The 26,955-nt window shown below is 43.0% G+C and overlaps 1 long non-coding RNA gene across 2 annotated transcripts in view; it reads right to left on the bottom strand.

Annotated features, from left to right (window-relative positions):
* Positions 1-3,745: 3,745 nt before the first annotated feature.
* Positions 3,746-26,955, bottom strand: part of LOC118302414 — a 61,979-nt gene continuing 38,769 nt past the window's right edge. Inside the window, exon 3 of one of the 2 annotated variants that reach the window (XR_004790542.2) lies at positions 3,746-4,010. This is a non-coding gene — a long non-coding RNA (uncharacterized LOC118302414). Of the gene's footprint in view, positions 4,011-16,321; positions 16,631-26,955 lie in introns of those variants that run through there. The other variant, XR_004790544.2, reaches the window with a different exon arrangement.

Genomic DNA, 26,955 nt, shown 5'->3' with positions numbered 1-26,955 from the left:
TCGGGGGAACGGATCAAAGCTCCCCGACGGCCCCCACCGGGCCCCAGTTAAAGAAGATGCAGCGCTCGCTGTGTCCTACACAAGTCCAACTAAAAAAAACCTTAAACCTGCATTTTCTTGCTTTTTGGGCAATTTATTTTTAAAGGTGAGTAATATGGTTGAATCGTGAACCTGAAAGTGCTTACAATTCTTCTAGTTTATTTCCTTTTTACATTGTTATTCATGTATTCTGTGATTTTCGGAGCCACAAAAAAAAAACCCATTTAACCATCCTTGTGGATTGAATCGTATCTTAGCTAACAATTTATCTACAAACAGTAAGATATAGGTTGTTTTTAATAGATATACTCGGTTTCCCTCCTCAACAATGTTATGCACTAGACTACCTCGCCTTCACCAAATCACCCATTGTAGCAAAAAAAAACAGATTTGGATGGGTAAGGAATGATGATAGACTTTTGCTGATGCATTCTTCACCCAGGACATTGTAGGCCACCATATCAATTGTTCCATTACCTCACATGCAATGATGTGAATAACAGTATTTTAGCACTCATCTCATCTGGTCTCTGCCTGGGAGACACGTTAAAGGAAAAAACACAAATTCAATGAAAAGAACACTTCAGAGTTTGCTCAGGAGCTGTCAGGAAACCTATATCAATCAGGAGTTGTTCTCCACTCCTGTTTTATCCCACTCACAGCCAAAGATTGGCGGGGATGATCACATTTGAGCAAAGTGTCCGGTACGTCACCAACCACATAGGATGCGAAGTTGACCGCGTTAAGTTGTTAACGTAACTTGTTCATTTGGGATTTGCTTTAAGTCAAAATCCATTTAAACCTCATCATTCTGATTGTTGTGTTGGCACCATGAGGCTCTGGTCCGACAAACTATATGAACTGGTGTTTAGGAAAGGAAAAAAACAAAAACTGTCACAACATATTCCTCCGTAATTGTTTACTTGTCGACAACCACAGTACGTCTCATGACAAGTGTTAGCCATCACGTGTTGCTTGAGAGCATGAGAACCTCCTCCCCTCGTCCCGCCCGGCTCATCTGTGTCACCGCGCTGCCCCTCGACGCGGAGAGGTGAGAAGCCTGTTAAGAGACGCTCCGCCGGGAACAAGGAAAGTGGAGAGACTGCCTCGCTCCCCCTCTCAGTGGGATCGTATTTCTGAGGGTTATCAAGCGGCTCATTTAAATGAGGGCTGGTCACAGCAGGAACCAGCTGAACAAAGTTACTATTACCAGTGCCTCTCCTGTGCTGCTCTCACTCTCCCCTAATTGGGTTTGACTGCATTTGTTTAAATCCACAGTGGAAGAAAGAGAAAGGAGGGTGGAGGGGTTGCAGTGAAACTGAAGTGTGTCAGTTTGTCCAGACACGGTGGCACTTTAGAAAAAAGAGCTACCACTCCCTGGGCTTATTAAACAAAGGTTGGGTGGGTGGGGGGTGGGGGGAGTAGGTGATGCTTGGTGGGTCACAGAACAGGCCTAGTTAGTCATTGACTGGAACAAGCCAATCCTGGTCTCTGCTTGCACATGCACAATCACCTCTGGTGGTCCCAGCTCATTTCCTCAGTCAGCGGGAGCACTGACACACTGTGTACGGTGGTGCACGGACACCCACATAGGCATGTAACACATGAACACATACACAAACACCCCTAATCCATAACCACTCGCACGGTTACCAGGCCTAAGTTGTTCAGAGCTGACTTCCAAGGTACAAGTGGCTGCCCTGCGGCTCTCGTGACAAGAGGACGCCATTGATTTTGAAATAGAACAACATTTGACAGCGGTCGAGAGAAAGTTAGAGGGCGTTCAAATCTCAATATGTTTGAATCAGCAGCTTTGTCTTCCAAGGACAACACTGACCCTTTCACATACAGTCAAAATAAGGTCCTTACAGTCCAACGCTGTCACCTTCTGTGACATACCGCAAAGTCAGATGTTGCGGACCACCAACCAACAGCATTCCGAGGTAACCAGGGACAAAGCCGATCAAATGCTGTTTAAATGTCAGCCATCCGTACTTCCCAGTTCACATAAACAAAGACAAATGATAACTTTAATGGCCCGCTACCTTTTTCAAGCATGTTTCTTCCCCTCTTGACCACACTTTGCTTCGCATCACGCTAAAAAGGGATTCCTTGTAAATTTTATTGCGGCAGTGTCAAAAAGACTCCCATCGAAGGAGCAGTAAATATCCTAACAACGTCTAGATGCAAGGCCATTCCTGCTGGCTCCAGGCACTGAATTAGGCCGGCCTGTTTCTAGTTAGACAGTCATTAAAGAGATCTTACAGCCACAGCAAATGGTTTCCTGTCCTGAGTGCTTAACTCCTGTAGTAGGAAATGTCCTAGGCCGTAAAGGGTGAACCAAACTTCCTGAACATTTTTTAAAGTTACCACAGAGGGCATGCGGCATGTTCCAACCATTCGATGTGGCCAATCAAATAGGACCCTGCTTGACCCCAACATGGCACTGACCGTTTAAACAGGTGGTGTCCATTTATTGGACCAGCGTTGTGCTTAATATGGGAATGACAGGCTTGTTCACTCGCCGGGGAAATACTCAACCCCGGTATGACAAAAAAACAACACTTGGAAAATGGAAAAATAAGCATCGGAAGCTTCATTGCTAAGAAAATATCATTCATCAAAGTAGAAATGGACAATTCTTTAAGATTTTTCTCTTAGGGCATACTCCATATGAGTCTGGAGAGAGGCTTTAAGGACTGAGGTTGTCGTTATACTGGACAGCTTGTAAAACCCATTGAGGCAAATTTGTGATATCGGGCTATATAAATAAAATCTGACTTGACTTTAGTAAAGTTCCCATTGGTGTCGTTGGATCTGGGGATTTGAATGGAATCAACATTTCACAGCAAAGAGCATTAAATTCTCAAGAGGCTGTTTTGGAGGTTGAGTAAACAGGGATGAATAATTATGTGTCATAAGGAAAATATTTATAGTGCATTTGTTGTCACATTTATTTAATTGATACATTAAGTGGATTGCTCAGTTCCTTTGAGAAATCCACCTCCTCATCTCCATTTCCCTTCCAGCAGCCAGTCTGCAGGCGGCACAATCGTTCCCAAGACAGTAAAGGTGTTGAGATGAGAGAGGCAGAGCACCTGCTGGCTCCACTGTACAGGTGACTGTGTTTCTTTGACCTCACACAAATGAAAGAAGAAAAAACAAAACAGAACCCAGGGTTTCTTGTTCCCACCGCACACTGTCTGGCCTTTGACTTGCATTAAACCTGGCCTGGCAGACAACACGCATCATCTATTAGTCATGTGGAAACACATTCACATTCAGCTTAGCCGGATGTATAATGCAGCACAGGCGGGGTTTATGGTGCTGTGGTTTATTGGGCCATGCATATGTCTCCATGCCTGGGGCGCAGGGTTGAGACAAAGTGAAAAATATGATATTACAGCATCAGGGGGGGATGGATGACTAATATCCCGCGCAATGAGTACCTACTTGACTGTTATGAATCAATGCACTCAAAGAGTTGATAAAAGTACTGTAAACGTCAAGTTAATAGCCGGCTGCTATGGGTCTATGAGTTTTAAAAGGAAAAGATGAACAATGCCCACGTCGTAAAAGAGGAGGGGTTGTCGGCAGGTCAGATTCCTTTAGTTCATTAGCAAGCCGTACACCATGTTTGAGACTTCAGAGATATAAAATATACAAGTAACTTCAGAGAGACGGAGGTTATAAACTGCATGGTGACTGTCAGTGTGTGAGCCAAGGCCCGAGGCAAACAACATAAACCATGTACCTGACAAAACATTTAATCATATAAGAATCAGGCCTGTTATTAAACACGGACGGCTCATATTTGCACACCGCACGTGTTCGGGCACAGATAAAACGCATATACGCACACATGCAGCGGGTGCAGCGTTCCTCTGTTTGTGGCATCGTGTCAGTAGAGGCAGATATGTAACTCCAGAGCAGAGTGTCGGTAATGATGCTGTCCAGCCATTAATCACCGCCTGTAGAGAAAACAGAGAGTTCACTCATGGCAGAATCGGCCTGGCCCTGGGATGGAGATTAGAGGGCTAATGAAAGCAAAACAAATCTGGACATGTGAAATTTATTGGCACATTTAGAAAAGCAGCCCCAGAAGGACACTGCCACCAATAATCATTTCAGAATCCCCAGTCAAGTGCCGTTTCCTCGGCCAGACGCAATCTGGAGAGGGGATATTTGTGGAGTGGCTGAACAAACACTGATTTGCTGGTATCTTCATCTTTCCCAGCAGCTGAAAAGGCCGAGGGAAGGCAGGTCGCTGGTGTGCGGGCTGACGCCCCGCCTCGCTGCAGTTGCCTTCTGGGAACAACACTCTCTGTCCTCCTTGCTCCTCCTATGACCCAGTGCACACTGGCTGCCTATAGATACCCACGGAGAGGTGGGACTGTAGATTCCAATCCAATCAACATATTTTACGGTTATGTATGTATACATTTTATTAATATTTAAAATGTATTATTATGTTATTTTTGCAAAAAAAAAGGACCCAATCATACCTGAAATGAATATATACATTTTATCACCATAACAAGTGATTTCACAAAGTTTCATGGTAACAAAAATTAAGACACAAAACATCAAACAACATTATCAACATATGAGTTCTGTTAAACTACGACCTTGGGAAAAAAAGCTAAATTAAAACACTAACCTCTGTCATTTCATGCCAAGTTATTATAAAACTCTCCAAAGCAGAGGGCACGGATCGAGATAGAAATAAAGATATTTGGTCTAATGGCAAGATGCCTAATGTGTACCACATGCAGCAGGCGGGAGAAGGAAGAGGAAATGGTACTTAAAATGGCCATTGTTCTAATTCAGAGCCAATCTAGAGATAATGACACCGACATCAATAGCAGACAGTCGATTCGCAGATAGCGTCTTTTCCTTTTTTTTTTCTTCCTTTCTGTTGCTCCGTTATCATCAGCTCGGGGATTAGCCATTTTGATGGTCGAGGCTGTGATCTTGCTGCTTCGATAGTTTATGATTTCAGTCCTTGAAAATGTGCCTGAAAATCTATATGTGTGTGATTCGGTAATGAGAACTGCACACGAGGCAGCCGCTGCAAGCAGGTGAGTTGGACATATTTGTGCAGAGGGCACCATGGTTACGTTTGGCTCCGCACACGGTGATGAGGTTATTATGTATAACTAAAAGGGTATATGGTCACAATCCCTTTGAATCTGATGTGTTTTTGGGTCAAACCGGTCGATGTTCAGAAGATGACCCCGGTTTCTAACGGTGACATAAGCAGTTCAGCTAATTACAAGCTACACTTTGTCAAATCAGTGCATTGCTTCCTTGCTGGATGGTGTGATGCATGTGTTCTTTGTATTTGTCTCGGTGTCTCTGTCCGTCTTTGTTTCACTCACTACACTGAGCTGTTCGCCATGGTAACCACTAATTAGGGATGATTCCTTCTTGTGACCTTTGCCCTCGGTAATTTGCCTTTTTTTATTCACATTCCCCATGTGTTGTAACGGTACACCACTCCTCTGAGCAGTTTAAATTATTCACTTCTCTAAAATAGGCCTCTGGGTGCAAGGAGCCTGACTGACCTCTAACCTGTACAACTCTGGTCCTTTGGTCCAAAAAAAAATCTATATTTTTCAATTTGTGGAACTCCAGACATTCAGGAAGTGAATCTCATCACTGAAGGTCTCACTAGTGCTCTGCACATGTAGACTGACAAAACCTGACATTTAAGGCAGTGTGCAAACTAGTAAATAGAATTTATCCAAAAATAGAAACATTTAAATATGATGAGACATCTTACTTTAATCAGATTTCCAGACATCCTTGACCAAGTGGATATCCCTCAACAGTTCTACAGTTTATGTTTGTAACCTGAACCAAGAGGGTAGCAGTTTTTCATATCTTTATTTGTTTGACATCATCAGGATATCTTAAAAAAACTAAAGAAATCCTGATTACATTTGGTGGAAAGTTGGGCAAAACAAACATGAGACCAATTTAGGAATGTTTCAAAGCCAAGATTATATATATATCATTAACCAAAGAATGAAATGTTATTCTCAGCATGTTTGCAGGTACAGCCTCACAGAGGCACTAACATGGCCATGGACTCTTTCCTAATGACCTGAACATATTTAAATGTATCATCACATTAAGTCAGTTTAAAAAGTACGCTATAAATAAAGATTGTTATCATTATCATTATGCAGATCCGGATTTTAAATGCAGATTGCATAAATCTAAACATTTCCTAATAATGACATTTGGAGGACTGAGCACAGACGTATGTACCCCTTAGTTTGTGCATGAGTTGTTACCTATCTAGTTTTTGTCAAAAGACAGTTGTGGGATTAATTTTAATCTTCTAAATTTAGTTTTTGCTCTGCTGTAAATAATAACAACCGAGACATATCTGGATGTCTACTTTGTTGTTTGCTGCCATCTTTGTCTGACTGACTTAAGACGGACTGACAGACCTTTCATTTGTCCTCTGAGCCTTGTCTCTCTCCCTTTGAAGTTTCTGTAAAATGGGCTTGTTGTATGATATACATCTGATTGATGAAAAAACAAAAACAACCTTCAGACATTTTAAAACGCCGTGCAACATCAAAAAAAGAATTAAACAAATTAGGGGTAGCAGCCATAGGAAAAAGATCCTTCTCCCAAGACAAAACAAGTAGGCCTTAAGGTCAATGTGCTGAACGTGATCGTGTCAGTGTGAGCTCACATGTGAACGACTGAGCGCTGTTTGGCGCCTGGCGGTGCAGAGCCTCGAAAAATGCAGCGGGGTGCCACCGCTGACACAGAGACACTTCAAACCACAGGCACTAATCTCTCTTGAACCAACCCAGGCACCAACGTGGGACCATATGTTTGGGAGGGCACAAGAGCTTCCCTGTGTTATTTTAAGGGGGGGAGGGAGGAAGATGAAAACATTTTGCCAGCCCCTTTCCCCCCCCTGCAATCGGATCAGTCATCGAGTCCTCCTGCAAGCGTGAATGTCTCCAAAGGTATTAAGAAAACTTGCGCACATAGCACAATCAGTCCCACTCAGAGGACAGTAAAGTAAATTACATAAAACAGACGTGTCATTCTGATTCCACTCAAATTGTGGATTACTGCTTTGATTAATCACTCTTTAATCTGAGTGCAGAATTTATGTCCCCCCATCACGGAGAAATAAGCTTATTCCTCTCGAGCAAAGGGCCGTGATTATTTCTTTCTTCTCCCCGAGCTATTCTTCATTGCCCAGAGGATTGCAACTCAATTATCTTCGTGTCAGACAATTATCTCTGGCTTTAATTTAATCTCCATTACACCCCAGTCATATTTCAATTGAACATGCTATCATAGCATTAAAACATACTGTACTTAACCCTCTTATTCCTTCAGTTAATATTGTGCCGAGAGCTACCGTGGAGGGTAACAGATGTCATAATTATGCACTTATTAAACATATTTCACACTTGTCTGTGCGCGCGGTATACGGAGAGCTCAGTATGCAGCGCTATCAATCTCACGGCAATATGCTTTGGTTGTGATCTATAATACTGCCACAATCTGCTTGGCTCCCTGCTTAATTGTGACACGGAGCGAGTCGGGTTAGGGAGGTTCAAGCATTACTAGATTGCGGAGCATATCCACTGTACATCACTGCTGCCATCAACGCTACTGTGAGTCGGGTTCTTGTGTTGTGAGCGTGACACTTTTAGTCGGACGAGTTTATTTTCTGTCAACTGATTATTTCTGGTGATCAGAGGTGAAGTTGGCTGAGCTTAAGAGGCAGGAGAGTCCCAGTTTGTTCTGTGCCAGAAATGGTCAAGCAACGCAGGGCCGTTGTAGTGCGAAGGATTACTGGATTTACCCGCCTGTTTAGACAAGGTCAAACGCTCCCGTCACAAAGTGCAGTGCATAACAACCCGTTGTTACAGTTGATTCGCCGGCCACAAGTTAAATTCTATTTTTTGTGGAACAGAGCACTGTCAGCTTGCAGCAAAGTCTATGACTTGCACTTAACTTAGGTTGGAAACCTGTGTAGCGTTTCATTATTACAACATATTCCCAAAATTCACATTTTATATAGCCATTTCTAACCACAAGTAAAACATTTTTAAAAAATGATGGGAGAGAAAAAAGACGAGTTGAGATATGAGGTTAAGGTTGAGCTTGTTTTCTTGCTTTTCTATTCCATTGAGTGTATTTTTAAAGAAGAGCAAGGACACGGCAATAACTCATAAACATTCATGAGGAGAAATGATGCTGGATATTGATGTAATGTTTCAGTTTTGTTTATTTCAGAATTATTATATTACTGATCCTTGAGCTAGATTTGGTTGCCGTCCCTTCTATCAAGGTCTTTCTTTCTTAAGAAAAAAAGCTTTTATCCAAGTCGCTGCATGCTATGATTCATAATAATCAATATTATTGCAGTGGATGGTTGTGTCGTAACTCCTATCTACTCTTATAGGATAAAGTCCAGTTTTAATTCATCCTTCCTAGGATAAGAATACAAAAGAGAGAACAAGGAAACAAGTGTTAGGCAACCGCATATAGTGTTGTTGACTTGTGGATCTGTTATTCAGAGATGGATTATCGACAAAATCTGCTTTTTGTGCACTTGATCTCCTCGCAGATTATCCATGTATTTTCCTCCAAAGGTTAAGAAATCCTAATCCCTCAATAACACTGCAGCAAAGGAATACTGTATGGATAACTGCCACATACAGCCCTGCGACAAATAATAATAATGATAATAGAAAGAGAGGAGAGAGGTCTTATCCTTATCTCATTTAACTCTCCTTGTGCTATTTTCACAAACTTTGTACATCTTATGGAAATGTACCTCGACTCCAAACTACTGAGAAAAAAAAAGTTGAGCTATCTGGTCTTTAGTTGCAATCAAGGAAAGCCAGCCAAGTATGTCTCCACGTCTACCTCAGCATGATAATGCACTAACTCTGTTGCCAGTTCAATGAATCCAGACACTGGCTGCCCGAGTTTCCTCCCGCTAAGAAGAGAGAATAGATTACCAATAGCTCAGGCAGGGAGGCAAACAAACATACAAATAAGCTGCACTCAGTCGGAGCACGCCTAGCAATTAAAGCAAAATGCCTGTGATGCCCACCAGATAGGAAATGTGTGGGACATGAACCAAATGTGCAGAGCAGACCTGCCAACTGGCCCACGTTGAGCGGAAGAGCTCCGGGGCAGGCTGTCAGACATGTAGGAAACATTATGCAAGAAGGCAAACTTGAAATCTTGAGTTAGTTAAATCAGAAACAAAGGATGTTGTGAGGGTCTTAATGAAATTATTATAGAAATTCATATTATCAGATGAATCTATGCACAATAGTCCATACGCAGTATTAGATATGCTCTGTGTGGGGTGGGGGTGGGGGCTATCGAAAGCAAGGGAAACCAAGACACCCATGTTTCTCTCTGGCTAGTGTAAAACACCACCTGATTGATGCCCTGAAACAAAGTTCGCCGGCTAATGGATGCTGTGTGGTGATCTAACCCAATCTGGGAAGTATTTGAAGTTGAGCTCGATAATCTCTGCAATCTCAAAGGGATATCCTGGCGACTAATTTTTTGAGAATCAACACTAATATGAATAATATGCGTGAGAGGCCCAGGGCCGCTGGCTGCTCCGCTCTGAACATTGTGTGCAGAGCAACAGTGAGCGGAACTCCCACACAAGCACAAACACACATGCAGGTGTGGTTAAGAAGAAAAAAAAAATGGAGCTATTTACTTATATGCTGCTGATATTTACCAGAAATGGAGTGACTGGACAGGGGAGGGGGTGAGCCTGAGCAGAAGGGAGGCAGAAGAATTGAACTAAAATGAAATTCTAAAATCATTCTCTACACAGGTACATGTACACACAGTATATTTGCTTGTACATGTGAGTGCTGTGGTAGGGTCCGCGTTTTGTTCGTCTGTGCATGGAGATATATAAACGGCAATAAGCGTGGTCCCTAAGGAGGGGATGGAGAGGTGGACAGGGGGAGTGGGTGAGCGAGGGGGTGGGGGGCAGGGAGCAGAGGCAATCAGGGATTATTGTCACTGACAGGGCTGCACCTTGATGGGGCCAGGCGCTGCATTGTTTGTCACCCAACCAACCTCAATCAATCAATCAATCATCTCCCTCGGCCCACATCACCCATCAATCAGCCCGCTGCTACGCCCACAGAGGGCCCCTCTTTGCCCGGCCGCCTGGCTCGGGTTACGCCAGCCAATCAAGTGTCACCGCACCGAGCAAGACCCACATCACAGCACTTAGCGCAGAGCTCACTGTTCACAGGAGCGGCCGATGAATTTTGATGTGTTCTTGCGGAGAAAAAAAAAAGAACACAAAAAAAAAACTAATCTTAGGGAGTGTTTTATATTCATGTAATTTTTTTTTGTTCATGACAAATGAATAGTGAAGAGCCAGGTGGACCACAGCAGGTAATTATCCAGACGCTTATCTAACAATGCTGCTGTTGTAATGTCATGTTTTTATGCTCGCCTGCTGTTTGCAAAGAGTTTCAGGCTAATTCCGCACTACTGCATCTTACATGCATGTTTGTTGCATATTTGTTTGTTAACTCCCCCCCCCCCCACACACACACACGCACTGTAGCTCTGAGGCAGTATTCAAACGACGTCTCTGGAAAGTCTCAGGAAACAGCTTTGAGTCAAAGATACGGTACGCCTGATGAACTCTGGTGAGCTTCACAACAATTTTTTTCTCTTTACTTTCTTCGCACCTCTCTAGAAAATGACTTTCAATGTCACACATTTAATGAATAACACTTCTCAGGTGACTTGTACAGTGTTTGCTTATATTGTGTTATATATTGAATTGTTTTAAACTGTCTGATCTAAACATTGTTGTATCTATGACTGTCTGCACTTGTAATTCAGACAATAATTCATGCTTAGATATAGAATTGCTCTGACTAAAAAACATTTTTGACGAATCATACATTTTCTCTTTCAACGTTAGGTTCAATAATGCCTGCAAATTATCCTTAAAAATGAGCAAAAACACAAGCCCTTGCTATTGTGCAGTACGTATTCACTTTATGAGCTGCTACAGCATGTAAATATGACTCTGCCCACAGTGGATGTAAATGTATCGGATAATCACGTCCACCAGCTCTTTCTATTGATCCCTTGCATGTTGTGTGGAAGGTGTGTTTCATCCGATGAGGATTGTCTCCCTGCCAGAGCCCCAACTGGGGCTGATGTTTCTTTTTTCAGCACATTAGGTTGCAGCCTTAGGGCTGCTTTGACCAGTGGATCAATGGCTCTCGCGCTCTTGTCACCATTCATTTGGAGTGAGCGAGCGCTGGCTCCAGTCCTCGTCTGCCGCTGGCCCTCCTTTCACCTGGCCTCCACTCTCTCCCTGAGCTCCCCTGACAGCTGGCTGCCACAACCAGCAGCAGACAGACGACAAGTCCTTGGGCTCCACAAATGCATGCACACCCTGCACAAACACAGCGCTGCGGCGAGTGGTTGTGATGCATCTGGATGCTGACGCCACACACCCCCACTTTTTTTTTTCTTCTTTCCTCCCTCGCACCCCCCTCCCCTCGACCGTTTCTCTACCCCCATGCAACACACCTATCTTTCTGTCTCTGCCGCTCTCACTCTCTGTCTGGGTTTTTCAGCCTCGTCCTCTGGTCTCTGGAGTCAGGAAGGAGCAGATCATCTAGTTGGAGGGGAACCAGCTGTGGGCCAGAGTGGCTCCGACGTCAGCTTGCTCCCGCGATCCAACATGTAACCACTCCCGCTGCTGCTGCTGCTGCCGCTCCCACACTAGCTGGCTCTAGCATGTTGTTCACATCAGTAAACACAAACCCAAACACATGGTAGAGAGTCTAATAAAAGAGGAAATTGTGTTCAGGATTTTCCCTCCGTTAATAAGGCTTTCATTGGATCAAATATGATGTGATACAAGTCGGTGTAGTTAGAATGCAAAATTCGGTTTTCCACTTCTGGTACGTGAAGCCAAACCAGATCAAACCATTTTTACTGCAGCATTAAAACTGTTTACTATTCAGGAACAACAAGGACTCCTAAATATCCCCACTAGTTATTGTGCCCTTGTGCTATAGAGCATATTGCACTGTATGTAAAAATGAACAAACATCGGCTGGGCGTCAGCCATCGACGAGGAGGCTTGTTTTATCACCTGTACTTTATTACAGTTTGCCATCTGCACGGAGGTATGTTAATAGCTAGCTGCGACTATTTACACATATGAAAAAGTACATCCATCTGCCATGTTCCGCCAGTCTCACATGAATCAGTCCCGCCTTCCCCAAAGAACAACTGCTGTTTATTCACAAGGTGACAGGCAGCACCAAAGCCTGGCGACACCTGCACCTTACATCCTGCCGTCTGACATATGTGAACCCCCCCCCCCCCACACACACACACAGAAACATCTCACATCTCACCTTTCCATGTCACGCCCTCCCCATAGCCAACTCTCTCCATCACCATGATTCTCGAGGTAACAATACACAATATGTTTTGGCCCCCTTGACGTTTGCGTTTGCCACTTTGTTTTGAGAGGATTCATATGGCGAGGAAGCGCGTGTCAACGGAGCAAGAACCGATCATTTCTAATCAGTCAAAAAGGGATTATGAGGTTAATTACTTATATAGTCATGTAGGCTAATGCCCTCGCCAGGACTTGGCTTAACACACTGCCAGGTGACAAAGGCCGGCTGGGCACACATGGGCCATTTAAGGCAAGCGCAAGATCCATAGCAATTACTATCTCGCAGAAATACTGTATACACATTGCTTATAAAGTGACAGAGAAATGCTTTGAGGAAAGACGAAGGCGCTTTTAACGGCGGCAATAATCAAATAATATACGGTTATGCACACATGTGCTACTCTGCATCAAATTATGGCTCCTTTCCTTTCGCGTACATATCAGCACACTATATTGGATGAATAATAATCTATATAAACTAAATATCAGCGTGGAAAGTGAAAAATAAATCTTGATTATGCAAACAGAAAACATCCCTGTCTGCAGTGTGTACAAGACTCACATTATGCCATAAGTGTGGGGTAAATCACCGCTCTGTGAGAATGTATGCCCCCCCCCCCCTCCCCCTCATCAGTCAACAATAGCAATAATCTCACTAATCGGTGGTTTCTGCAGCAACGGCAACACAAACAGGAAGAAGACTTTTTCAGAGGTGACAGGCTGCAAAACAGGCAAGAGACAAAGAAGATAATTATTTTTTTTTTCCTTTTCCTGTGGCTTCATAACCACAATGCTTCCCTTACAGTAATAATAATAAAAAAAAATCATCACAACTCTAGTTTCCTCTTGTCCTGTATGATAAATCATTTTGATATCCGTGCTCTTTAGCTGATTTGATTTACACAACAGGGAACCAACCTCCTCCACTTCTCCTGAACAGTTACCTAACCTGCAAAATACATCATGTCAGGGTGGAGAGCCGATCCAGGTAGAGTACAGTGCGCTGTGTCGAAGGTGAGGGAACATTAAGCATTAATCCCTACCTGACACTAATACTTGATGTATGATTGACCCTGGAGCAGGACACTGCACATTACAATCTGTGCCATATGGCAAGACATTAGCCCTTCAACCCTCCAGCAGGATAATCTCTCCGTTCTGGCAATGCTTTTTCTTCACAGATTTCTTTGCACAATAATTGCATGACAGTATTAACGTACTTGGACAGATTTAGAACGGCCTGCGTCACTGGGCGGAGGAGGGGCGTATGTAAACGGAAGCAAACATAATCTGTGATCAAGGAAGCCGTGCACACATCCTGTGCGAGACTTATTCATTAACATGATTGATTTATTAACGGAAACATATCAAATATTTCTTATTGTAGAAATTTAAAAAAAGGACATTATACATTGAGAAACACTGAACATCTCCTGTATCCCTTGTATCAGGTTGCTTGGGTTCATCACGATTATTTTTTTCTTTTAGAGGACAAGTAAGTCAACAGATATGCAGATATTTATACAAATGACAGATTGAGTGGGTGTTAAAACCAAGACTGCACTGGACACAGGCAGCCTGTTTAAACAACCCTATGAGCTGAGGAAACCCAGGCACACAAACTACACTGGTCCCATATCCAGTGGTGCATCTCCATCAGAGACGCTGATGTGATACACATCTTGATGCGTTGTCAATGATCTGATACATTAAAGATCCATATAAAGAATATTACTGCTGTTGCAATAGGATATGATTCACCCCTGTTGCAATGCAATGTCTTTTAGTCAGTCGGTTGTGGTGCAAAAAGAAGCATTCTCTGACCAAAGACAAAATAAAACGAGGCCTATATCTCACCAGTCCTTCTTTCCTGTTCTCAGTCTCCAGCTACACAGTTTGTTTTTTTTAGAACTACTAGCACATTTAACAGTTTAACAATTTAACGATGCTCAGGATACACAACAAAGCACAGTGCCATGCGCGGAAACTACTGCCAGCAGACGTAGGTGCTTTGCACTTTCCTCACTGAGCACAAATCAGTGCTGCAGTTTCTGTACTTTGCGGGGAAACTGCTTTTTTTTTTTTTTCAAATTGAATGCATCTTGTCAAATAGTGGAAAACTCGCCAAACATCTGATTTTGTGGCAATTCAGTGGAACGTGTGGCTCTTCCTCCTCCATGATAAACGGTGACTCGCCCAGATACACCACATCAACTCCACCAGACTCGAACAGTTCGGAGAGGAAGGATTGATCTAAATATTAAATTAAATAAATTATTCTAATAATTACATGAAAAGAATTCAGCAGTGCATATCAAGTTCATCCTAAATTGTAACTGGTGCACTTTTTTCTTTATAAATGTGGGGCAGTATGAATCTAAACATCCCTAATATCCAAGATGAGTGTTCCCCAAACGCCTTCAACCTCTCTGATCTGCAACGCCCCCCGCCCAACACGACTCCCTTCACTCACTCATACAGCCAACCCAAAGTGACTGTCACAAACATACAGAACCCCCACAACAAACAACACACACACACACACACATGCCACACAACGCATACATGAACAAACCCTTCAATCCCCCAACCTTGAAACACTAGTCTCCCTGCAGTGGAGAGCGGGTGAAACCACGCCCCGCTCCTCTCCAACCCCAGCTAGTAATGAACAAATTCACTGCGCATTACTCTGGACTTGATCTCTAGCAAAATAGTGCTGGAACAAACAATTTGGTTTGTCAACACCTTTCTCTGGACTCCTCCATCAATGTCAGGGGTCCAAATTTAAACGGCAAAGTGCATTTGACTGCAGGACCCTGAGCTGATTAGACTTCCCAGCTCAGCGAATTGCTCCAGACAGGACGGCAGCTCTGATTGCTAACCCGGCTTGAAAATAGTCTCCGCTGCCCGGGATTAGCATGAATATTTTGATATAGATCGATAAGCAATCTCCACTCCATAAGAAATGCTAGCAGCCTTCATTTGGCTGATCAAAGGCACATCAGCCAGTGGGCGACAGCTGGCTATTGTTTTTCAGCCAGGCCTCTGTTGAGGGAGCGAATCCATGGGAGGGATCCGCGAGCGCGCCTCCACTGCTCTTCCCACCTAATCGTGGAAACAATCACTGCTTCACAGGATCCCATCTCCCAGGGATGGACCCACTCAAATGAGGGAGGCCGAGGGCCCGACCGCAGGGGGACAGAGCTCATTACTGCAGCGGGCTCAAGCCGCTCGGCCACCAGGCGCTGCTGACCCGGAAGTAAAGGCAGGGTCAGCAATCTATCTGTTTACCTGTTCTGCACCTAAACGCATTTCATTGGATTAGACACTAGACTGACCAACGGGGTTGAGGTCGATCACACTTGGTGGGGCAGCAGCAAAGCAAGAGGCATGGGAGAGGTTCATGAGATCTGTTTACAATTCAGTGGCAGCCGCAAAGTGGACAGGGGATTTGGTAACTCAAAAGCTGCGCAGGACCACACAATGTGCCTTCATCAGCAAACTTTAATCTGTAACATCCTAACAACCTTGTGTGTGTGTGTGTGTATATATATAAAGCTGCCACTTGTCCATACTAATGTCCTTGTCCTGCATACAGGGGGGGCTGGACTGATCACTCTCCTCACAACACTAACCCCACTGATTTGCCAGACCCCATAAAAGGGCGCAGGTGTGACCCAAGCATTTAGCAGTTAACTAATGTGGAGTGAGACCACACGCCACTGACAGACCGGGGGCTCCCACACGGGACCAATATGGGAGGCTGCAAAAAAAGCAACAGAGGGAATAGTGCGGCAATTGTAAATTGCAGGTTTAATTCATTAGGAAGTGTCACTTTATTCCAGGCCAGCCTGAGCAGGCCGATTAAAAAGTGGTAATCAGGATTAATTAGGAGAATATATATGTGAGGATTAGCAGGCCTAACCCCTGCATGGCCCAGCGGCTCTCTCCTCTACCGTGCATCTCGCTGCTGGTTCTCTCTGCTGGTGAGAATTCACTCTGAGACTTTAGTTTCTCTTTTTCCTCTCTCCCGTGGCAGTAACAGCTCCTTTGGCAACTCCTCCGGGCGAAGCCTTTAGTCATGAGGCGACACTGTGCGACCAGCTCCTGTGAGAAAACAATTATTTCAAGTTTGTCATGAAAAACAAACTGCAGCTATAATAGTCAAATGGTATTTACTGCAGGTTTTTCACTTATAACATTAGATCTGGTTCCATTTAAGGCCCTAAAGTTCCTTGTTATCAATGATAGAGTCTGTTAATTCACTTTTTGAAGATTTCATTATAGGTTTGTATGTGTGCATATACATGTGTATATGTGTCTATATATTATACACACACACGTGTTTGCATCTGTATTTATGTATTGTGTATGTGTATGTATATCTTTATGTGCAAAAATATTTATTCGTTATTCAATGTTGTTGTTTTGTTGTGGTTAATTGTCAAATTACAATTGCCTATCTTATCGTTTCATGAAATTCTTTTAAATTGTTTTTTTTTTCTGAAACAAATACTGTTATTTTAAATTACCTGTTTTCACAAGGACAATAATGGGTAATATAAAAAATAAATTGTCGGTGTGGGGGGTTATTGGTGTATTATATCTTTTTGAATATTAATTACCTATACATTTTTTCATGTATTTATTTACACCATTCACTAAAATGCACCACTAAACTTGCTGTGGGATGAACGCCTTATGGATGCAGAACAGCTGCATAATGGGAGACTTTTACACTAACAACCACTTGAAGTCGTCACAAATTTCACTCAGGCCCCCTCTGGCCAGATTTATTACCAAAATCTCCCAAACTGCTGCTTTATCACAGTGTTTATATTATTACTTCAGCATGTTTCAGTTAACATAACCTTGAATCACTGCAGTTCAAGTGCGAGGATGGGCTGTTTTGTTTGCGGTGCAGACCCGTCATTGATGTTAGCAGATGATGCATGACCTGTTCCTTGGCACAAGCTCAGACCAAATCTTTCATCCTTCTTGCCTCTCAAGTGTGGTCGGCGTGGCCCTTCACATTTGAGCTTGAATATAAATTCAACAAACAGGGCTTTATTTTTGGTTCGGTTCAATGAGAAAATAATATAGCTGGCACGACACCTCAGAGGTTTTTGTTAAACGTATGCGAAGAAGAGTTAACATTCGTTATTTGGTTACAAAGAGCTTGACTTTCAGGGGGGCCTCCTCCGTCGAGAGCAAATCGGCAGAATATAGACAAGGTCAAAACACACGTAAAAAGCATCAAGCGCCGTCCTACACACTAGTTTACATTCAGGGCCATTAGACATGAAGTGTCACTGCAAGGACTGAAGCGATCAGGCTGCACAAGGTGACCAAAACCTAAGTTCATGACAAATCTGTCTGTAAGATTAGTAAGCGAAACATAAATAACGTGAATCTACACTACAGCACACACACACACATGTTACTAAGTGAACCTAACCCTGCTGAACAAGTCAGGAAGTGTCTATTGGATGCAATCAACGGGGATACATTATAAGCGGTTTAGATATTTCCTCCTCGCCCAATACTCACAAACACAGTTTACTTCACTGTGCAACTTAATGATTTTGTGGATCTGAAAACAGGTTTGGGTGAAGCTGAGGACTTAAATAATAGCGGGAGCAGTATTGAATCTCCTCGCAGAAGATCAAATGCAGCTTTCATTAGTTTAGTACAGCGCCGGGGCTCATTGATGACTTGTCAGACAGTCTTCCCTTCAATACGCAGCGAGAGGCTCTAAAAATCATCCTTTCACTGAGCCCTCTCAGCTGTAAATTCAGCCTGGCTCAATACTGCGCCCGCCCCCCCTCACATCTAAACCTCCATTATTTCTTACCATGGATTAACCCTATGCTGCTGATCAAAAGGAGGCTTCTCCGTGTGTCTGCTCAGACCGAGACCCGTCCACCCATTAGACACTCATAATGAAATCTTCAACTTATTATTATGGAAAAATCCATTGTTTGTCCACAGGTACCACATTTAGTGGGGGAGCATGATCTTCCGGAGGATTAAGGAAATGCTTCAGGGGGTTGTGCTGCTCTTCGGGGGGGGGGGAGGGGGGAGGAGGGAGGTGCTGGTGGTGGGAAAGGGGAGGGGTGAGACTGCCTCGCAAAATCAGGGGTCTTGTGCACCTTTTGCTGGGTGAGACTGTTTCCAATTAAGACAGCGTGAGCCGCACAATATCACATTGTCACGCAGTAAACAGACCTCTGCTTCCCACAGGAACACGACTGCATCCCTCCGTAGAGGCTAATGACTGTGTCACCGTCCCATTTCCCTGCACTCCGACAAACATAATGCAGACATAACGTGAGTGAGCATCAAAGCATCCTGAAGTAGCACGGGATACTGATCATATTGAAGCGCAGCGTTCAGGAGTTGACCTGTGCATGACTACAATCCTTACTCGTTCTCGTTGCATTAGCGTGCCCTTGTGTTTGAAGTGCTTACAGTAAATATGATACATACACCAGGGCTAAAAGCTTTACATAAAACTGTCTTCAAAGAGCATATTAACCCATCTTTGTTTACAAGAGACAGGTCGGAGAAAAAGACAATTTGGCACAATGGTCATAAAATGTCGCTCCCCAACCTCACTGGCACACACACACACACACACACACACACACACACACACACACACACACACACACACACACACACACACACACACACACACACACACACACACACACACACACACACACACACACACACACACACACACACACACACACACACACACACACACACTGCAGACATAACGCAGACACAAGGCTAAATCACTTGGGACAGGAGCATTTAAGACGGAGTGTCACATTTCTATGTAATAAATAGCAGAGATTGATTTGACCTCCCAGCCAGGTCCTGCAGTTTACTTATACACAAGTTAGGAAAAATGGAAGCTCTGACTCTCTGGGGATCCCTTGGAAGGAAATCAGAGATGCTGTTGTGGGTTTAAGGGCTCCTGCAGTCCAGCAGTGTCAATATGGCCCCGCTATCGGGCGGCCCACCTCCACACAAGCTCCTACACAGCAGGACGAGAGAATCGGAGAGAAGCGAGAGCTCCCAACGTCTCCGGCTGTTATCTCAGCTCTGGCGTCAGAGGAGAGAGGGGAGGAGGGTCAAAGGTTTTCTGTGACTGTTTCTCCCCAGACAACAGGCAATTGTCTTGCATTATTCACAAACAGTTACCACCATCCGCATATCTGCAAACATCGCCATTTTATTTTTTTTACCTCCATTATCTTTAGAGGGCAACGAGCTCACGTGATCCGTCATCCATTTGCTCAAGCCAACTGAAACCAAATCCAAGGGAAAGGGCAGTTTCAAGTGAATTTGTAAGCAAGTTTGTTTAGTAAAGTAAAGTGCTTAAAAATTCCAAGGCCCATCTTCAACACATCTCCTCAGGAGCTGCCCTGAGGGTGGGATGAGCAGATACCAGCAGGTGTAAAGTAAGATCCCAATTTGTAGCTCATCACCAGAAGGCAAATGGCTTCTTCCTCTTCCACAGCATATATCTGCAAGCCTAAACAGGGGGCGGTGTCTCTGTAAGCATTTACAGTGACATAGGGGGAGGAAATTGCCTCAGACACAGGGCAAAAAAAATGTATGTACGTCTGGCACCCAGCTGTGGGACAAAGCTCCCCGAACACACTGGTCTGCCACACTATATAACACCCTACACACCAACAGGGTCTGGCTGACTTTACACTATGTGAAGCCTCGCACCTGTCCCTCTCTGCCCCTGAGGACACTGTACAGGTTAGATCGAACACAACATCGGAGAACACAACGGAGAAGCGCAGTAGAGCAACAAGGGAGGAAACCTCGACAAGGGAGGAAATACACACAGAAGCTGTTCCCAGGCAGCAACATGTGGTGGCCATAAAGCCCACATCCTATATAGAGTAATTATATCGCTACAGCCACATGAATTCTCAGTGACGCAGCACGCTCTGACAACATCTTCAAAATATGTCATCCATACCAAACAGGAGCTAATGACTCAGAGGCCTCGAGTTTCTATTTCAGGGTGAGTGAGAGCTAAACTTCCAGCCGAGGAAATATGAATGATGAAGGAAAACATCGTCTGACACAGGTTGTTCTACGTTTATTCGTCTGTCTGCCAAATATGTATTACTCCTACCACCTCAAATGCCCCCGTTTGTGCATGTCAACAGGATACGCAAAAGAAACATTTCAAATCACACAAATCGCGTTTCAAACAAAGGATAAAACCTCATTATGTGGGAAATAAGTCAGTGTCTCTCATTGCGGGCGCAGTTTACACACCGTTGCGGGAAACGGCGGACTGCTGTGAACACATTGGCCGGTATCGACTGGTCAGCTCGCCTCGCTCTCAGCACTGCAGAACGGAGGGAAACCAGCCAGTGATGAACGATGGCAGCGCAGTCAATGAAAAAATCAACTGGGAAGCACAAAGCTCTTATGCTCAGCCATATTGGCTGCTGACGGGAGCAAATAACATCAGGGTAGCACTTACAGAGACCAATCATACATTTCCACCAGCAACGACACAGGTTCTGGGGCGCAATAAATTCTTCCCCCTGATTAAACAGTAAATCCTGCATGCCTATCAGGGTCCCATTAAGTGGGGGCCCGCTTTCAAAAACATCATTAATCAAGCGAGAGATATGGCGCAAAATATCAGTCATCGATTGTAACTGCTTATGACAGTTTACACAGCTTTATATCTGCAGGGAGTGCTCGCTGATCTATCAATTACCCGCAGCCCTTACTGCATGCTAATTGTGCATTTTCCCCTCTAATGCATTTGCACTGTTATCTTATAGGCTAATGAAACCAAACAAATCAATAAATATAAATTATACATGCAAAGATGTACTGCTGCGAACATAAAGCCTCTAATTAATTGCACTTGATTAATTTATATACTTTAATTATCTCTCCGAGCTGCAGATGGCATAAATATCTGGACAATCTGCTTATTGCAATGTCAGTCATAAAACGGCAGACGCAGTGAAACTATTAGGTGAGGCTAGGTTTGTCACAGGGAAACGCACAGTTGCTGACATAAAAAAAAAGCCTCGCCTCTGAATAATTTAAAGGGAGCAAATTGGCAGACAATGCAGGGGCTTGGGATTGTTGTTATTTCTATGCTGGTGTGTTATGGTGAGTAGTATGTCCACTTTGCATGAGCAGGGCAAAACTCACCACTACATTTTTTGGTTCCCATTCTTTATATCCTTTCCCTAAATGCTCAGACTGATACATTCAGGCAATTTCTCCGGACGCATTTCGATAAAGGATTTGTGAGTATAATGAAACCGAGCTTCCAATAATGGAAAAGTCATATCTGCTCGTACCCTGGTCTGCTGCGTTACACATCTGCAGAACTTCCGACCAGATTTCATGAAGCTGAGTTTCATATGAATCACGTTGCTGAAAACAATTCTGATATTCTCAATTCCCATACTACCCTGTGTGTGCGTGTGTGCGTCTATGAGTTGTGGGTGCTTCTGTTTAAACCCTTTACTTAATTGGTAAACAGCCCGTTAGCATTGTGAGCATTCTTCATTTAAACCAATATGCTGCGCAGCCACGGGCTAACGAGCTTGAGAGAGAAACCGGGACATCCAGGAGTTTTCGAGCCAGTTTAAGGGACGTCGTTGGACAATGCGACTTGTGTCGGGCGTGCAATTTCGGGAGAATGCCGCAAACGCAACGCAACCACGCTGAAAAAGCAGTGGACTGATACTGCCGTGTACTGCAACGTGCAAAATAAGAAAAGGAAAAAAGTTAAGTGTGAAGCAAAGTAAGCCAAATAACCTGTCTTCCAAGAAAGCATGAGGGGAAAGATAGTTCTGCGTCTGGGGGTTTACATCTTGATGCTGCTAATGAGGGTGTTTTTAGTATAATTACCCCAACAGGGTGCTTGGCAGTATAATTACCAGGGAGACATTAGAGAGGAACATTAGTGTGTCCAGGTACAGTAAATATGTCGAGATACCGGGTGACAAGGTCCACACTTTTTCTGCAGTAGGATCTTTTCTAAACAAGCGGTTATTTCTCCAACATGTGCCAAACAGCGTGTGCGTGTGAGCAGTACGGTTAGAATGTATCACTGAAACAAAAGCACGTTCTCTGATATTAAGTTCTTAACTGTGGAACTGCAAAATGACTGCGTGTTAACATTTCAATTCAGTGTGGTCCGTCCAGTTCCTCCCATGTGTGTGGTGGGGCTTTTTTTTTTTTTTTTTTTTAAATGCCAGAGTCAAGTGGGAGTCCAAACAATCTAGACTTTATGGCCAAGACTCAAACTGCAGCCGATCCGCTGCCCACAGTTTGAATACAGTTTATGAAGTAAGCAAATACCTGACCGGGATGTCGAGCAGTTTTGTGTAGGCGACTCCAGACATGTAGTTTAGACCACATAAATGCCACAATGCCTGTAAAATCACCTGGACTTGTTGGCCCCAACTTCAAACACTGCCTGCGCACTCTGTTTACCCCGACGGACTTTTCATGTGGTTCGGGCTGTTGGAAAAAAAAATAATCTCATCTCATCAGAGCAGAACGTGTGGCATCTGAAGTTGGTACGAAGTCGTTATATGAACATTACTTGCAGATGCGGATCAGTCCGTTCCTACTGTCCGTTTGTTTCATTATTGTTTATACACACAGCTAAGTGCAGATAGACTGGGGAGGTAAATAACACTGGAAGAAAAAGTGCAGCTCACATAGGATTTTCTAGAATAATATAAACGTAACTCATAAGCCATGTGGACATTTCTCATGCAAATCCCTTCATTGGAACTTGAGATACTGAAAGTGTGTAAATATGCAGTGTATCTTTTTCCCATTTGTCGCACCCTTTGCATCAAATTTCGTCTGCTTACATTGGTGCCCACGAGTACATCCGTGTTCAATTCGACTCGAGTTATTAAATTGATGGTTTCAAATGGATATCCTCTGAGCAAACATCCACGAACTGAACAAAAAAATACACCACAGCCATAGACACAAAATTTAGGGACAGAAGCACAATTTCAAGACCTCGTCACTTTACTTTATCTTCCCTTCCCACAGAGACTTTTAATCATCCCGATATGATTTAGTCACTTTTAAACAATAATGAAGGCGCATCATTTGGGAGGAGGTGATCAATCAGAGGCTCATTCAGCTTTAATTCATGTAGATGCACACCTAATACTCATTACAAAGATGCAATTTCCAGCCAGTCAACAGTAGATTAATGGGCAGCCGTCTCTCCTAGTGTTTCTTTGCGCAGTGCCATGCCTCCAGCAGGATAGATGACTTTCATACAGACAGAACTGCTGCACGAGCTCATTTGTTTAATAGACACGCTTATGACAACATATTCATCAGGCAGCAATCAAAATGACACAGAGGAGAGTTTTGCTTTGGTCATTTTATTGTGCTGGTTTGACATGTGAACAAGTCTTAACCGTTTCCATCCAAAAAGAAAGGTACAAACACGGCATCAGACATTTCTATTTCCTTACTGTACATTCATCACACTATGAATCATTGCATGTCAAAACTCTTTTGATTATATCACACAAAGAATACATGTGTAGTGGAGGAAGCATTCACAATGATTCACTCTCCTGAAAAGCATTTTATTTAGTGTATTTAGGTTCAAAAAATTGAAAATATTTTGTCAAGATTGTCAGAATGCCATTTCAAAAAGAGAAAAACTATTTATTTTTTTTTAGTTTATATTGGTCTGTTTTGTAAAATGCTATTTCTTTGTTTTCAAAAATTCCTATTTTGTAAAATATGTACTGGAGTTCTGTACAGTTATATGAATAATAGAAAAAAATAATTGAAATGGTTTTGTGTATCCTGCATTGTGAAATGTGATTTTTTTTTGTCAAATACTTCATGTTAAAAAAAAAAACAAATCCAGATTTGTGTATTAACAACATGACTCCAGATATTAGACATCATTCTTTGACACGCGTGTGTGTGTGCGTGTGTTGGAATATGCCAAGATTTTAAACTCGACTTGGGGTCATCCACAGACCTTGTCACTGTTATCTGAAATCTTATTTTATTGATTGCTTAAAATTGTTGTTGTGTGCTATACGTTTGTCCAAGTATCAAACATCCAGAAATGTCCCCATCTTTAATTTTAAACAAATGAATTATATTTACAGTAAGTCTCTCCAGGGTCCTAATGCATAGATACAATTGAGAATTGGGATTTTCCTTAAAACAAGTTAAACCTTGATTAAATAAAAAAGGCGTTCACTATCATATTGACTTTACAAGAATTCAGACTGAGAATTACAGTATGCTCCCCTTGAGTATTTTACAAACAGCATTATTTTAAAATATAATTTGCTATTCTATTTTCTCCGTCTGACCGATTGAAAGAGATCATGTGAGAGAAACTGGTATCTACCATCCCATGAATTGGGAAATTGAATAGACACTTGTTGAAATTGTCATTTTCCTGCTGCAGCTATCATCTCCCTCATACAGTATCAGCCGGTGTTGAGAGCATGGCTGACGGTGGGTGGGTGAGGGGGTGAGGGGGTGAGGGGGCTATCCTGAAGAGCTCCAGGTGGCTGGAGTTGAGTCTGCCCTAGGCAATGTCACTGTGTGGTTGGACCAGTATCCCTGCCCCGTGGCCCTCCCCTTCCTTTCGCCTATATCCTCCCTCTCCCTCGGCAGGCCCAGCCATCCATCCTGCATTAATTGGGTTTGGTGCTAGAATTCCCCTCTCACGGCACACACTCACGCCCAGCCGCCAGCCGTAAAGACAAGCATGTTTAGCGCAACAATTATGATAATTGCTGCAGAGCACTCAGCTAAGGGAATAAGCAAATCTGATTAAGGGCCCTTCTGCATGATCAAATATTAATCTGATGTGTCTTCACTCTGACCTGGCTTGGAACATAAGAAGCTCTTATGGTCTTATGCATTAACAGATTTGCACAGGCTGAACTCATAGTGACTAATAATATTGGACATGCGAGTCAGAGTGCTGAAGAAATCTGGAGGCGGAATCCACTTACAATAAAACTAAATAAAAATAGCACGGATGATAATCAGACTAAGCTTTATGACGACTCAATTACTTCAAATTACTAATGACAGTAAACACCTATTAGGACAACATTCTCAGAACCACCTGTGGGACTGGACTGAATACAACAAGCTGATCTAAACCTGACACTGAACTTTGTTTGTGCTACACAAACACACACACACACACACACACAGCTCCACCTGCATCATTTGAATATATCTTAAAAGTGAGCTGAAGACTCACGATAGATAACATACGGACAGACAGATGCATTCTAAGAAACAATGAGTCTTGGTATGAAAACAAGGAAATAAGAAAAATGTAAATGTATAGTGTGCTAGCGTTTTATATCTGCATATTTGGGGATTACAATATAGATAGGGTTAATTGTGGCAAATAGGATTTATAAAATTAGATCGTTGTCTGACGGTAGATAAATTCCTCAGTGAAGTGAGTTTGTCACCGTAACAAGTTGTTTTTCCACCAAGATGCTGCCCTGACGTTTGCAAGTTTCTGGCAAAAGGTGGAAGTTAATCACTGTCACAAAATGCGCATGTGAAACATTTTGAAAGGAGAGGATTGAAAATGATAAGATATTTTATCAAAATATGATATATACATATATATATATATTTAGTTTTTAGTTTTTTTTAAACAATTAAATGTGTTTGAAAATATATTGAGTATATTTTGAAAATCCAATCTCACGGATTAGTGAACAGTTCAACGGTTCGGCACCACATGAACTCCATTGGGCTCATCAGATATTGTTTCATCCTTCAGTAGAGAACAAGCAATAAACACAATAAACCAGACAGCAACAGGCAGTTTAAGGGAGATTAAAATGATATTAAATCAAACACAAATACGCAGTATTTATCAACAAAAAAACAGCTTGTAAGAATCATTGGATTATGAATCTGGATTACATCTCTATGCCCCCATTGCTTAGAGACTGAGCCTATGGGGAGGGGGTGGGGGGGATGACTCCAGATGACCTAATCTACTTACAAAGCATATTTAACTCACTATGATTTATAAATAAGATAAGGCTTATTCCAAGGTCAAATCTTAATTCAAAACATATTGTTTACTCTGTTGGGCATTAGAGCAACAGATGTCTCTGCTGCCTGCTGCTCCCTGACAAATACATTTCAGTATGGAAAAAATAAATAAATAACTGGAACTGTGAGATAGTGTGACATGTGTAATAGGCGAGTGATGTGCAACTGAATGAGGCGAACCACAAGACACACCAAATAACATTCATACCTACAGGGATGCAGTGCATCATTCAGGAGCAATGCTACAAAATCAAATCATTTCACTTGATATTATGAATGGGGATATTCTAATTACATTTTAC

Source organism: Scophthalmus maximus, chromosome 4 (genome assembly GCF_022379125.1).
Source record: "Scophthalmus maximus strain ysfricsl-2021 chromosome 4, ASM2237912v1, whole genome shotgun sequence".
Classification (NCBI taxonomy): Eukaryota; Metazoa; Chordata; class Actinopteri; order Pleuronectiformes; family Scophthalmidae; genus Scophthalmus; species Scophthalmus maximus.
Note: the sequence above shows the minus strand (reverse complement) of the source record. Positions and strands in the feature narration are given on the sequence as shown.